Genomic DNA, 15,889 nt, shown 5'->3' on the forward strand with positions numbered 1-15,889 from the left:
GAAACATTAAATCATATTTATCTCTGTTAGCTACCACTTTCGCAGAAGAAATTGTTGTTCGTTTTATCAAAATGAAGCTGCTTACGAAAAATTACCTTGATAGTAATAAAAAAAAATGTTCTAGGGAACCTGTACTATAATAATACTTTTGTATTAAAGAGATAATAATTTGTAAGTAAATGAAAATTACATTAATTTCCCTGTATTACCCTCTACCATTTTTTTGGTAAGTAAGTGTGGGAATACATTTCAGCTATCGTATATATACCGATGCGCTCAGAAAACTTCAATAGCGCGATGCAGGAATGTTAGGCGAATTGTGGGTACCGCCACATAAGTAAGTACACGAAGTTATAAATAGGAGCATAAAGCATTATACTTAAATTATTAAATAGTTATAAGGCCGCTTTTCATTATGAAGCACAAACAAACACGTAGTGATTAATTTACACAAGACAATAATTGATGCACCACAATAAACGCGTCGGATCATGTCACCGTTTTTAGGGTTCCGTAATCAACAAGGAATATTTTCGGTCTATCTGTCCGTCTGTCTGTCTGTTTCTCCGCGGTTTCGCCCAGAGAATAGCATACAAAGCCGAAATTCGACATGAATGCACATACTTATAAACGATGTCGACAAAATGGTATATAAAACCTTTAAAAAAAATTATGGGACCTCCTTTAACTCAAACGGGGATAATAATTTTCATATCGCGTCCACTCCACCGTGTGTGGTGTCGTTGGATAAGGTTTTTAAAAATATTACGAGTATTCCAAGATCATTTTCCGATTTAGGTATCCATTTGTGAAATACTCAAAGTTTTAAAGTGTAAGAGATCGTCAGTGTCCAGTGTCTCCCCCTTCTACCAGCTATTAGCTAAATGGTTGATTCTGAATAATATGTGAAAAAATTCACAGGAGTAGAAAATATGCTAAATTTAAAAAGAAAATTATCACAGCTAAGAAGACTTCATAAGTTATTGAGAATTACAAAGAAATTTGTGGTTCAAAATCCTTTGAATGTAACTGAGATGATGTTGTTAGTAGTGTAAAACATGTTATAATTGTACATTCATCGGCGATACAAAACTTATCAAAAACTGGCGGTACTACGGAAAGGGTTCCTCTATTGTGCGTGGCCGATACGCACTTGGCCGGCTTTTTCATTCCCATTGGTCATTTGTCACGCGCAAACGGCACGCGCCATTCACAGATCCCGCCGCTTTTTTTTTCTTGTCGCAACTCGTATGACATTCGCATCCGCATAAAAATCCGCATTGATTTAATGCAAATGCGGATGCAGATGCGGATGTCCAAATCTATACGGATGCTCCGCATTTGCGGATGCGGATGCGGATATTGGCAACATCCCTGCTGGGTACGCCCATGACTATAAGGCTTGATTTATATGAGTCCGCGGGAACGAGCGTTTTGGCCGCTGCACCGTGGGATTACAGTACTTATAATAGATAATGTCAAAACATTATCTATTCAATACGTTGTCGATTGGTCAAACTTCAGTAAAAAAAACCTCAGAAACCGAGCATAACAACTAAAACCTTTGTACAATTTTCGAATGTGTGTTGCATTATTAGCTGTATTATAAAAAAACGGCGACGGTTGTTGCCGTCCCGTCCAGGTGACCCGTTTGCTTGTTTGCTGCCTAATCTATAAAAATAAAAATGAATTTTAAATTTTGTTAGTCCCGCTAAAACACGAGAATGGCTTAACAGATTTGGCTGATTTTTGTCTTGAAATATTCGTGGAAGACTAGGGAGGGCTTGTATTAGGAAAGCAGTGATACGAAGTTCACCGGGTCATCTAGTTTTAGAAGTATTAACTAGATGGCGCCCGCAACTCCGTTGCGCCAAAACTCGTTTATCGCGCGGGAACCGTACATTTTTCCGAGATAAAAAGTATGCTATGTCCTTTCCCGGGACCTATAATATCATCATACCTTTCAGCAAAATCAGTTCATCGGTATGTGTGTCAAGAGGCAACAGATAGATAGACAGACAGACACACTATCACATTTATAATGTTAGTATGGATATCCACGACATGCACACACAATTTATCAATACTTGCAGAGTAAAGCATAATAAATATACCAGAAAACGAGAATATCGTAAAAGCAGATTTATTTTCAACAAATCCGCACGAAATTATACTTATTTACTCACCGGTGCGTCAGCCCGAACGGAATCAAAATTCTTATTTGCAAACGCGACCTATCTTTGTGGAGTACATTTCGAACAATTTTCAGCTTCACTGATCTGCGTAATGTTATTTATCTGCCCAAATGACATGCGAATGTATCCGCCGGCTTCGTCGCTAGTGTGCGAGCGAGATGGGAGGTGTATCTGTTGCACTCTTTTAGTGGTGAGTGACGAAGGTTGCGGGTCGCCTTAAGTTTTCGTTAGGGTAATTTAGTTTGTGTTGTTGTGATTTTTGGTCAGCGGGGCTAAAATGGTCACATTTAGCAATTCCTCTCAATCAACTCAGCAAATGAATTGTCAAAACTGTCAAACTGACAAAATATGTCAAATTAGTACGAATTACTAAATATGAATTGCAAGCAGACTTGCATTTTGCGATTTTAAAAGAATGAATCATAAATAAGTCTCTACACAATTTTGTGAACTTTATTATATAATGATATATTTTAGATTATTGGATCCAATTCATGTTTCCATAGCCATACTAATATTATAAATTCGAAAGTCTGTCTATATTTGATTTAGAAATTAGTTGTTATGTGATTTGGACATATTATATTGAGTTACGCGAAAGGACATAGGATATTTTTATCCCGGAAAAATGTACCTACGGTTCCCGTGCAATACCAAAATTTTGGTCCAACTGTGTTACAGGTGTCATTTAGTATTAGATCAGATTGGAATTATTTAATTTCAATCTTCAATCTATATCCAAATAGATGAGAAAAATATGTGGAAAATAACGTAACAATGTGATCGCAAAACGTAATATTCTATCCTCGAGAGGAGATAATCCGATTTTCAAGGAAAGGATTTTGGAATGACCCGAGAATGTCAGATCAAAAGATTAATAAAGATCTTAGGGAGTTTTCGCTTGAATAGTTCACATCAATCCGAAACATCTGTCGACCGTCATTCGTCAAATCCCAATCACGAATTTCGCCAAATAGATCGGGAATGAATATTCATGCTCATAATATTTTGAATAATAATTTCGTTTCTTAGTTACAGTCTACGAATAATAAAAACTAAAAGTAACTCCGTCAAAAAACATGGTCCACAATACTTGTCAAAAAAGTGTACCTTAGGTACACATTTCAATACATTTGCAATATTTAGGTGACCTTGAGCGGTACTAGGCTGACGTTACATGACAGATCAAAAGGAACCAAATTTAAAACGGTAATAGTATGGGAGTTACGATTCCTTAGTTTTTATTATTCGTAGGTTACAGTAGATTTGTTTGAGTTTCATTTCTCTCGATTGGTGACACGCGACATGATGTGTCAACGATGGGGTCCGAAATTTGTGACATCACATTTTAAATTAAAAAACTTAAATAGCGAAATTTTTATTATTGAGATGTAAATGATGAGAGATGTAAAATTGCAAATTTGAGAGGGAAGACGGGTCTAACAAATGTGATCACCTGTAACATGGAAGGAGGGGTCTAAAAAACAAGAAAATCGTGTGACGTACTTTATGGATGGTCCCTTAGGAAAAACAAATTGTGTCCCATCCGCTTAGTCTTCTAATTAAGCCTTCAAGAGTGTCTCATATTATATGCAAAAATGTGCTAACAAAGAGTAAAACAAAACCTCTACCTTACATAGAAGTTTACCTCGTCGTTTTGAAATTCACCCTTAAGCCGTCAACATAATGGTTGTGTTACAGGTAAAATAATTTAGAACGGTATGTAGAGATAATTAAGGACAATGTTTTCCTACGTGTAGTATTACGGTGTTAACATAACACCACATTAAGTACGATGACAACGTCATAATGTGACGCTGAAAATAAACACTTGTGTGGACTCATAGGTGATAAAATATTTCAATGTTGAAGAATAACATTGCATATTGTCAAATAAGTGAATTAGTCAAAAAATATTATTATAAGACACAATTTCAAGCTTAGATAACATAACATGACTTATAGCGCTTAACTTACAACTGACATTAATTAAGCTATGATAATATAAATATTAATTAATTATAGGTACATTTAGAAAAATAATTATTGCTAGTGACAAATTACTTTTCTTCGTGATAGCCTATAATAATAGCCAGTGCTTATAGTAATTATAGCCAGACCAAACATAGTTATTAGGTAGGTAGTATTTTAATTATGTAGTGATAGCATTAACATATATTACTATCATGTAATATTATGTTTAACAAGAAGTGATTGACAGAGCATTATTATCTGCAATATAACGTATTAGGTACATCGTGTGATGTTGATTGAATCAACAGAATTATACATGCATTACGTCGTCAAGGAGATTAGACACAAGCAGTTTTTTTTTTATTTTTTTTATTATAAAATTGTGGCCGTCTATGGACTGTTCGTCCATATCCTTTTTTTGTTATTTTATTATTTAGATTTTTCGCACCAAGGATAATTGAAATAATATTATGAATTTTAATTAATTGTGGTCCATCACGCCATGGACACTTTTTTTTTTATAATACATATATTATAAAAAAAAGTGTCCAATATATATTTATTTATTATATGTATTATTTATAATACATATAATAAATAAATATATATTTATTGTGTTTTAAATTACATAATAATAATATTAATGTTTTGAATGGTGAGGTCCCAGTCGGTGTGGCGGCCAGTAGGTCCGACATTTTCCGATTTCCTTAGATTTTATGCTGCTCCACCCTTTGCCTTTAGATGTTGTGACATTGGCTTGGTGGAGAGGGGTCACTCAAGCTGGGTGGAGTTTCTAGGGTGATCACCGAGGGACTCGTTAATCCCTGAACTTCATGGATTGTGAGGACGCGAGAGTCCGTTCCCGATCCATAGCCTGTATTAGTGAGGGCTGCTTTCTCCTCTTGTGTGTGGACAAGATATAGGGTATTTAGATCGGTTTTAGGTATTTTGGCTCCTGTATACTTCATTAGCTTTAGGGACCGCACAATTTCCTTCGATGAATAGATGTTATTATAGACCATGCTTAAGGCGTATGCCACATCCATAGGGCTCCTGTGTGTGCAAGACAACTCCTGGCTAGTTTGACCAAATTGGGGTTTCAGTGCATTATTATCGGCAGATACAAATCGTTTAGCATGCGCACCTTCATACATCCTCGTACTGATTAAGCTTTCGATCAAACTATCGGCCGACTAAAAGTCTGAAGTCTGCGGGGACTCTTAAGGTATACCATTGAATTCTCAGCTTTATGTAGTATGACTAAGAGGTAAATTAGATGAAGCTTGTAACTACGTTGCGCAGTAACTTGTGAGTTGTGTTTTTTCGGGATGAAAAGTATCATTATATTATATCCTTTCCCGGGACTCGCATCCTTATCCAGTGATTTGATATAGTATCGCTATATCAAATCACTGCAAATTGGTTCAGCGGTGTGGGCGTGAAAAGGTAACAGACAGACAGACACTTTTGCATTTATAGTATTTATGGATTTCTCAACAACGCCTTCGTGGTCTAGTGGTTAGAGCGTCGCTCTCGACTCCGGAGGTCGTGGGTTCGAATCCCGCGATTGAAACATGTTATTTCCAAGTTTGGTTAGGACAATGCAGGCTGATCACCTGATTGTCTGACAAGTAAGATGATCCATGCGCCTGATCTCTCGCCAGTCGTGTCGGTCTTCCGTCCCACTGGGTTATGAGAGTAAAAGGAATAGAGAGTGCTCTTGTGTACTGCGCTCACACTTGGGCACTATAAAATTACTCCTGCGTACCTGGCCTGGTTTCAATGAAACCGGCCACCGTCACCGAAACCGGTGTGGGGAGTATTATTATTATTATGGATTTCTACTCACATTTCCGCCAAACCACTTTATCGCAATTCGCCGCGCACAAAAACACGGACGCATTCGGATACGCCGAATAAATATATAATGTTTATCTTGTCACAGAGCGCCATAGTTAGTTTCACCTACATATTTAATACGGGCGGCAAACGGAATACTAAATGAACAAATGATAATATGAGGATTTTTACACAAAAATTTCCCTTCAAAGGGATGTAGGACGTGAATCGTGATGTCCTCTGGGTCATGTGACTATTCAAATGCTTGCTTAGGAACGCGGCTTCGTCCGTGTTTTTATATTTTCAAACTAGATGATGCCCGCAACTCCGTTGCGCCAAATTAACGCGCAGGAATCTTACATTTTTCTGGGATAGAAAGCATCCTTTCCCGGGAACTAAAGTATCTCCATATCAAACAGCAAAATCGGTTCAGCGGTTTGGGCGTGATGAGGTAACAGATAGACGTCGCGTAAATAATAAATATTATGTTTATGAGTAAAACGGTATGTAGATGAATGTAGATGACACGTGCATATTTTACTGATGGGGACATGTTTCTAAGGAGGGTGTGACGAAAATGTTATAGATCTGTGTATTGTTTTTTTTTTTAATGAAATAAGGGGGCAAACGAGCAAACGGGTCACCTGACGGAAAGCAACTTCCGTCGCCCATGGACACTCGCAGCATCAGAAGAGCTGCAGGTGCGTTGCCGACCTTTTAAGAGGGAATAGGGTAATAGGGGAGGGTAGGGATGGGAAGGAAATAGGGGAGGGTAGGGAAGGGAATAGGGTAGGGGATTGGGCCTCCGGTAAACTCACTCGGCGAAACACAGCGCTAGCGCTGTTTCACGCCGGTTTTCTGTGAGAACGTGGTATTTCTCCGGTCAAGCCGGCCCATTCGTGCCGAAGCATGGCTATCCCACGTATAAAGGTTTAAGTTGCTGTCAATAAAGGTTTAAGGAACAATAATAATTCATATTGTCTACGATATAACGATGAAAATTATTAATAAACACAATAGTTATGTTTTTACTCTGTACGATGTACGTGCTTGATTGATTTTAACCAAATAGCTTAGTATTTTGTACTTACCACTATAAGCAAAAAGTCCATTTTAATCGAAATCCATAACGGTAGTGAGAAAACAAAATAAAAAGAATAATTTACACCCTTGCTTAAAACATCTAATCATTAACCAGTTCTTTATTTAGAAAGTCAGTTAAAATTTAAATCAATGCTATATAGAAAAGTAATCTATGTATTTGTAAAGTTAGTTGTTTTTGTTTCATTAAACACCTCCCAGCAAGCACACAACTTGTATATTACCCAAAACAGATACAGAATTAAGTCTTGAAGTCATATTAATTCTTTTAATCGTCACTATCCAAATATAAATACTCTACAAAGGCATTTATTGCATCAAATTATGCTTACTGCTATAATATAGTTAGAAAAAAATTGTTACAATGTCAAAAGTCTTAAATTAACGTAGGATACAAACAAACTAATTTATAGTGCTTTTGAACGTATATTTTTTGTAGGAATAAAAGCTTTCTAATAGTCCATGGTTGTGCTAATTTAATGCTAGTCCTATATTAACATTGACTTTATAACAAATAATGTCATTGCTCCGTTATTTTTCTGATCTATTCATCTCTACAGTATATAGCTATATTTTAATAACATCGTAATTTGAATTTACAAAATGGTTATTTATAATAGCGAATATATTGCACTGGCTAATTTAATATATAAGAAAGTATAAAAAGGCTTGGAAAAAAACAAAAAAAAACAGGCGGATTCAAAAGAAAGCTTAAAAAGAATTTAAATACTGATTTTAATAATAATTGGAGTAAACAAAAAAATATCTCCATCATTAGTGTCTTATTTTTCGAGCTATCTCCAAATTCTCTTTTCTGCACTCCTTGAAGCCATTATTCTGGAAAAAATCATCACTCTAGTTAGTACTAACCTTCTTATAAATTGTACATACCAAAAAAACATATTAAATTATATATAGGCTTTGCCAAATGATTACGGTACCCTACTAAACTCGATGACGATCAGTCACTATTACGTTTAATGAGTTTAAACATTATAACATATTTCTGAAGTGCTGTTATATGGCTGAACATAATAAGTAAGTGTCTTGTATAGTGCGATACGAGCTCTAATTTTTGTAACGGACCATATTAAAATTAACATCACTATTATGCTATCATCAAATGCCTAAAGCTTTAATTTTATTTGTCGCCATTAGCTTTCCTTTTCCTATCTTACAAAAAGAATACAAGTCACTATAAGATCGACTAAAAAGGAAATGCAATTATTTGTATTTTGTACGGATACCTTTAAAAGCTACTTTATTTGTTAAACCTATTGCTAAAGGCTAGTTTTTATATTTGTTAAAACTATAGGTTATGTTTTCTAAAAATTTTATACTATAATAAAGTATTTTAGCGAGGGCGCGTGTATTCTTTACTAATAACATGTATATTTCACCCGACAAAATGATGTGCGCAGCTAATTTCACTCAAAACAATTAGAAATAAAGGCATTACTTACCCATTCAATATTAGTTGTCACATATAACACTGCATTTAATTAATTCAGGTTAACACAATACTTTGCACGACCAACAGCAGTCAGCAGAATAAATATATTTTTAAAACCATCATGATTTTCTTTTTTACGGAGAAAGTAAAACAGTAAGCATTGTTATGAAATTTTAATAACAGATTGTAATTTTAAAAGCTAAATATTAACTGTATTAAAGTCGCAAAAAATACTATTTGTTTATTCCTATGCTCATAACTGACTTTATTAATGAAGTAATATGATAATTATAATGCTATTAAATAGCCTTTATACAACTCAACGCTGTCTAAAGGGGGGGCCCAAATTTTACTTAAAAGAGTCGTATAAAAGATATACAGCCGATATACGATTTGGCTATAATGCTTTGTACATTAACTCGTGCTATAATAAGATTGTTATAATGGTGTTGTGTGCTTGCTGGGCTACGTTTCCTCATTATTCGTAAAAAGGGTTACAAAGTTTTACTCTCACGTATTAATATATAGATAAATAAGAAGCATAAACAGTTTGCAAAGATTATGGAAAGATGAACGCATCGCAGAGAATATCATGGCGCTTGTGACGCGTACTATAAATTCTTTTACATTTTTGCTATCTCACTTTGATATCTAAGGGCCCTTCCACACGTCGTTTTTTTACGCTCGTTTGTATCGATACAAACGCAAGTTGAACTTGAACGCTCAGTAAACGGAAGGAAGCCGACACGTTTTAAACTTTATATCTGGCAAAACGCAATGAAAACGCGCAGAAGACGAGCGCATCAGAAACGCGCGTCGTCAGTGCGCAAAAAATACGTCGTGTGGAAAGGCCCTAAACAAGCGAATGCAACATGACAAGGCACTCCGAAATAAAATACTTTTTATTTAATTTCTATTGAATATTTCACTATCCAAATAATAAACATGCATTGTGTTAGCTGTTACATACATTAACTAATTAGATATTTTAATCTAAATTACAAAAACGAAGGCTACCAGAAAATTCAATAAAACATTTAAAACGAACGCATCTGATATTTTTATATAATGGATTCGCGGTTTTAAAATACGATGTACATTCAAAAGGTCATTATAGTTTTTCGGTCGGGCTGTCCGTTTGTGAATGTTAAATAATATCAAAAGCGCTCCGCCGGAAAAATCGCGTTGACGGTTGGAGCGCTGAAAAATTCTCCTTTAACAGATACCGACTATTTTCACGAATACCCTTTGTGTTTACCAATGGGAGCGTTGCCACTTAAAACATTATATAATATTTATTTTGACACAGCCAAAGTCGCATTGCTTAACTATTACAACAAATGCTTAACGAACTATTATTATAATATTACTAGTTGTCCCGGCAAACGTTTTTTTGCCATAAGTATTTCACCCGTATTATTTTATTGAAGTGACTAAATAAGTATGTCACCATGGCAACGTCCATCGCTATCCCGTCGCACAAACAATGCTCGCCGTCAGTCTCGAGTTGTAATAATTTACTATTATTAATTCAACAAATGCACTTATTAATATAAAAAATACCCAGTAGCCGATTCTCAGACCCAAGGAATATGCATATAAAATTTGGTTAAAATCAATAAAGCCGTTTCGGAGGAGTACGCGGACTAACATTGTGACACGAGAATTTTATATATAAGATATACTTTTTCTATAAATATACTCAATTTTTACTACATAATATTACACTTTTTTACCCGGGATACATAATTTATCGCATAGTTCTGTGTATGTCGCGTGAAATATCTAGTGCAGAATATAATTTAAATCGAAAGCGAGAAGATGAGCGTTTCATTATGTTTAATATAGCTGTTGCTATAGTATTACACGCTGAGTGCCGACACCGACGCAAGTGTCCCGAGCAGACGCGTACGGTGACCACGGTTGGCGGAAATTATAGGACAGTCCGGACTAGCGGCAAGCGATTATCGTAAACGCCAACGCCAACGCCACAAAATGTATGGGATTTGACATTAGTATTCGCTAGCGAAGCGATAACTTATGTCAAATCGTATACGTTTTGTTAGCGTTTACCATAATCGCTTGCCACTTGTCTACTAGGGCTGGACTAATCCAGGAAAACTTGGGATAAAAGACCGTAGATTTACATTAAATCTAGGCTTTGTACTTTATTGCTGCCCTTTATTTGGCCATGGTAGATAATCCTATTCGCCTCATTTTTTTTTAATAAGACTGTCTGTAAGTTCGATTAGTCACTGTGATTATAGGCAATACATGAATATGTCCTCTGTAGAATCTATTTATAGACTTAGGGTTGATTCAGGCCGCAACGCGACGCGTAGATTCATTTCTAAATTTATATGGATTTGACAGATTGGCAAGACGTCTCACGCAATTGAAATATTATGTCAAATCCATACAAATTTATGTCGCGCCGCGCCTCGCCTCATCTCGTCGCGTTGCGGTCTGAATTGACCCTTAGTAGATGACATGTGCCACCAAGGCAGATGTAATGTAAAAGTAATAGAGCTGTATACTATTGATGTGAATGTAGGTTTAAGGAAATTATATTGGTATTTTGTTCACCCTCTACACGTTTGTGATTGCTTGTATTGGCAATCATGAGCCAAGGAAATATAAATCCTACATCTTTATTTCAATTTTAAGATATCATTATTTTTATCGTTCAATTTTAGTTTCAACTAAAAAATGATATTCATGGAAGGAATAAAAGAAAGGATGTTTTAGAAGACCTAACGCTAGTTGTTTTTCCCACCTGCGGACGCTGTTTTCTAGGACCTCGTAGAGACTAGAAGTTTTTATCTAAATCTATTTCTGATCGATAACTGGTCCTTAGGAACATTTTGATGATATATAAACGAATGAAGAAGAATAAGACTAATGTGACAAAGAAAAAAAACATCAAAATTGTAACAATCACAAATAATACAATTTTTTTTAAAAATATATTCTCCATTATCCTAGTTCTAACAAAAGTGTGGACATTCTACACAAAAGCATTCGTAGTGTTTAATGCTGGTAGACATTTATGTATTCGTATTTTATTTATATCTTACGTCAAAACGTCTACACCACTATAATTTTATTATACTTACATTATATACTATCACTATACAAGTAACATGAAACGAGTTGAAACTAAAATTAAAAACACTAAATTGTTATTTATACACATTTTTATATTTTAAAACATAATCTCATCAACTTGGCTTGAAAGTAATTGTTCAAATAATTACATTTAAAAAATATGAATAATAATTATGTAGCATGAAAACTAACGCATCTCTTGAAATTCGCGCTTCGTTAAGGCTTGAGCCATCATTTGCGTTCACCACGTGGCTTCATGTTAAATGTTAAATTTAGTTTTTAATATTCGTAGGTTAAATTATTATTAGCTTTTGTTGCTCACATTATAAATATGAATGATAAGCAATGAGAATTTTTGATATTTCGTTTGCCGCTAAAGGACAGGCCCGAATTAAACAACACTGTCTGATGAATCTAATATTATATAAAATTCTCGTGTCAGTGTTTGTGCGTTCCTCCTACAAAAGGGCTCAACCGATTTTAATGAATTTTTTTATGTACTATCAGAGAAGTTGATTCCTAGGCAGATGGGGGATCTACGTAATTTGGTCGCGTAAAATCAAACTCATGCGGCCGATCACCGGTAACATTGAACTGACACAAGCCGACAAAACGACGTAGGTCTGTCAACTGCCTAGGAATCAGTTTCCTCGAGTATACATTCGTTAGGCCTGAGAAGAAGTTTTTATCTAGTTTTTATATACCAGACAAACCTTGCAGGTTTATGGTACACTCTCAATTAGACATAAGTTATAATTAGTATTACTTAAATAAATAAACAAATAATATAAATTGATACTAGAAATAATTTTTGTATTTGTATTATGTAACTGTTGGGCTGCCGTGTAAATATACTATATTATTATACTACACGGCAGCCCTACAGCTACGCCCTAGTATATAATTCTACACCGTAGCCCCGCAGCTACGCCGTAGTGTATTCTACACCGTAGCCCCACAGCTACGCCATAGTATATTCTACACCGTAGCCCCGCAGCTACGCCGTAGTATATTCCATACCGTAGCCCCGCAGCTACGCCGTAGTGTATTCTACACCGTAGCCCCACAGCTACGCCGTAGTATATTCTACACCGTAGCCCCGCAGCTACGCCGTAGTATATTCTACACCGTAGCCCCGCAGCTACGCCGTAGTATATTCCATACCGTAGCCCCGCAGCTACGCCGTAGTGTATTCTACACCGTAGCTCCACAGCTACGCCGTAGTATATTCTACACCGTAGCCCCGCAGCTACGCCGTAGTATATTCTACACCGTAGCCCCGCAGCTACGCCGTAGTATATTCTACACCGTAGCCCCACGGCTACGCCGTAGTATATTCTACACCGTAGCCCCACAGCTACGCCGTAGTATATTCTACACCGTAGCCCCACGGCTACGCCGTAGTATATTCTACAAGGTAGCCTTACTATAATTATACGCCACGCCGTTGTATAGTATATTCTACATCGTAGCCCTACTGCTACGCCAGAGCTATGTCGTGAATTCTACACCCTGTTGCTACGTCTAAGTGTAAATACTAAAGGATAAAATCATATACGATACGCATTTAAACACAGATAATAATTTATACAAGTATTTCGACGACTGGACTTTTACATTTTATTAGATTTCGTCAACGTTTCGTTCATTTAAATTTTAATTGGAAAAAATCTAGAGGATGTAAATCAGATTTTAATGACATTTCGGCAGAAAGGTTCGCTGTTTTATGCGTGCCGAAATCGAACGAAACGTCGGGAATATAAAAAATCCAATAAATTGAGACGCGACCCGTGAAAAGCAGTTTTATTGCGCCGCTAGTTGCCGCACGTGACTTCGCTCGACAATCTGTCGTAAACAGATGTTACAGCTCGAAATAAAACAGCCATTAATATTAGAGTACCGAGTGATAACGTATTCAAGTGTAGTGTAAGTTTTATAAGCTTTCAGCGCGCAGGTTTACTACAAAAATATTGTCTTGCCAGTTTCAAGACAAAACAAGTTTTGTTTAAAGGACAACACAAGTATCGAAAACATTATTTACAAAAAATGTTTTGGATTATTAATTTGGTTAAAGTTGCTGGTTCTATTACTAGCATAAAACTATACATACCGGCTATACGGTAGATATAGAATTAACGAAATACAATAAAAGTGTTCTTAAACTAAAAGCTTGTTTAGAATTTAAAGTCTAAATAACGCTTGGACACAAATTAGAGTTGATACTTGCCACGTCTGCACTTCACGTCTCAAGATTTCTCTTACGTGTAAAGCTAGCAAAATCTTAAGTAATGTATCTATATATACGCGAGTAAAAACTATGTATCCCTTTTGACGAAAAATGGGGAAACGTAGGTGAATCAAATTTTGCACAGTTATAGTTTATATGGTGAAGGAGTGCATCGAGCTAATACTACTTTGGAAATTATGAATTTATCATACATTTTTTTAACAAATAAAACATAACACACACTACAGCACATACAATAGGAACGATGACAGATTTTTGAGTGACAAGCCTATACATACGAATTAAACTCTTTTATTTATGGTTGAAGTCTGTTGACAAGAAGGTGACAAATTGAAAATGGATATAGTTTATTTTATTGAATCTTAAGATAGACAATGCTTACACGGCCAGTCTGAAATCAACTGAGTCCCAGAGACAAGAGTTGAAAAAAGTAGTAGTCCTAATGTCGTTAAAACTAAAAGGCCGGCCGGCAACACCGAGCACAGTATAGCAATATTAGTCCCATATGTCATATTGCTATACTGTGACACCGAGTGTGAACCAATCAGTAAGCCGCATTCACGGCAGGACTGCCATGCAGTCCTGCGGCCTGCCGTGAATGGGCCCTTTTAGGTCAAATTTCGACCATTGGGCGATCTCTAGTAATATTAAAAAGGGCAAGTTTGTTTGCTTGTCTGCAACAAATAGGTTCCAAAAATATTGAAAACTTGAGAAATATCGTGTGTACTATATAATATAATGTTTTTTTACGAAAATATTTGTTAATAATCGGCCAAATGCGAGTCGGACTCGCGCACGAAGGGTTCCGTACCGTTATAGACCAAAAATAGGCCAAAAATTGTGTTTTTTGTATTTTATTTAAGGGTAAGGCCGCCAGAATTGTCAAATAGTAACACAAAAGATTTTGTGTTATCGTTACACAAAAGTGACACCATTTTTGGATAAAGGTGGTTTCATATTGGTGAAATAAATTACCTACATTTTTTTTTATTCCTGTAAGACGATTTAACACAAGATAAAATGTGTGTCTGGGTTGGTTGGTTGACACAGGTGTACAACATCTAAGTAACTCACAACTTGAAAACCATTACTAGGCTCATCATTACGAATAACTTTTAGTATGGAAGTAACAATGAAATAGCGAAAAAATTAATCAGCTATTCCATACTTTTCAAGTGAAGTCAGTTGAAATAAAATACCTATTTTTTTTTTCAACTTTTTCAGTTTTGTTTCCATACAAAAGTCATTTGTGATGATGAGCCCGAGTAGTTTTCAAGCTATGCGTTAATTTAGTTACACGTTGTATGGCCGTCCAAATACCACTATGCATTCGGCTTTATAGATCGATTGTGTTACGATAACACAAATGTAACACAAATAAAACATAGTCGTAACACAAATGCAACACAAAAGACTTAGAATTTACAACAATTTTAGATTATATTTCGGTTATTTATTGCAACTAGGCATTAATGGACGATTTATAATACACCTTTGACCTCATCGCTAGCAAATATAATACAATAACATTAAAATATCTGTTTATTACCTTAGAATTCACATTTAATTTAATTTTTTTCTCCTGAAATAATAAACCTAGCATTTTTTTTTTCTTAATTTTGTTGATGACAGTGCTGCCGTATTAACACTGCATTTGCACGTTGACTCTTTAAATAGTACTTTTGGGATAAAAATTCGTCACACAAATAATACGTAACACAAAATAAAAAGCCATATTTTATTTTAAACTATCGATAAAACAAGTCAATTGAAGGGTTGCAACAATATTAATATTAGAGCAAGGGACTATCATCTAATTCTTAGACGGTATACTTATTATTCAGATATTCTTTACAATTTAATGGATATTCCAACCATAAGATTTTGCAGAAAAAACGACAAAAACGTCACACAAATAAATTGACAATTTTGGCGGCCTTACCCTTAAATATTAATATTAATTGTTAAAGT

The sequence above is a fragment of the Aricia agestis genome, chromosome 6 (assembly GCF_905147365.1).
Source record: "Aricia agestis chromosome 6, ilAriAges1.1, whole genome shotgun sequence".
In the NCBI taxonomy this organism is placed as follows: domain Eukaryota; kingdom Metazoa; phylum Arthropoda; class Insecta; order Lepidoptera; family Lycaenidae; genus Aricia; species Aricia agestis.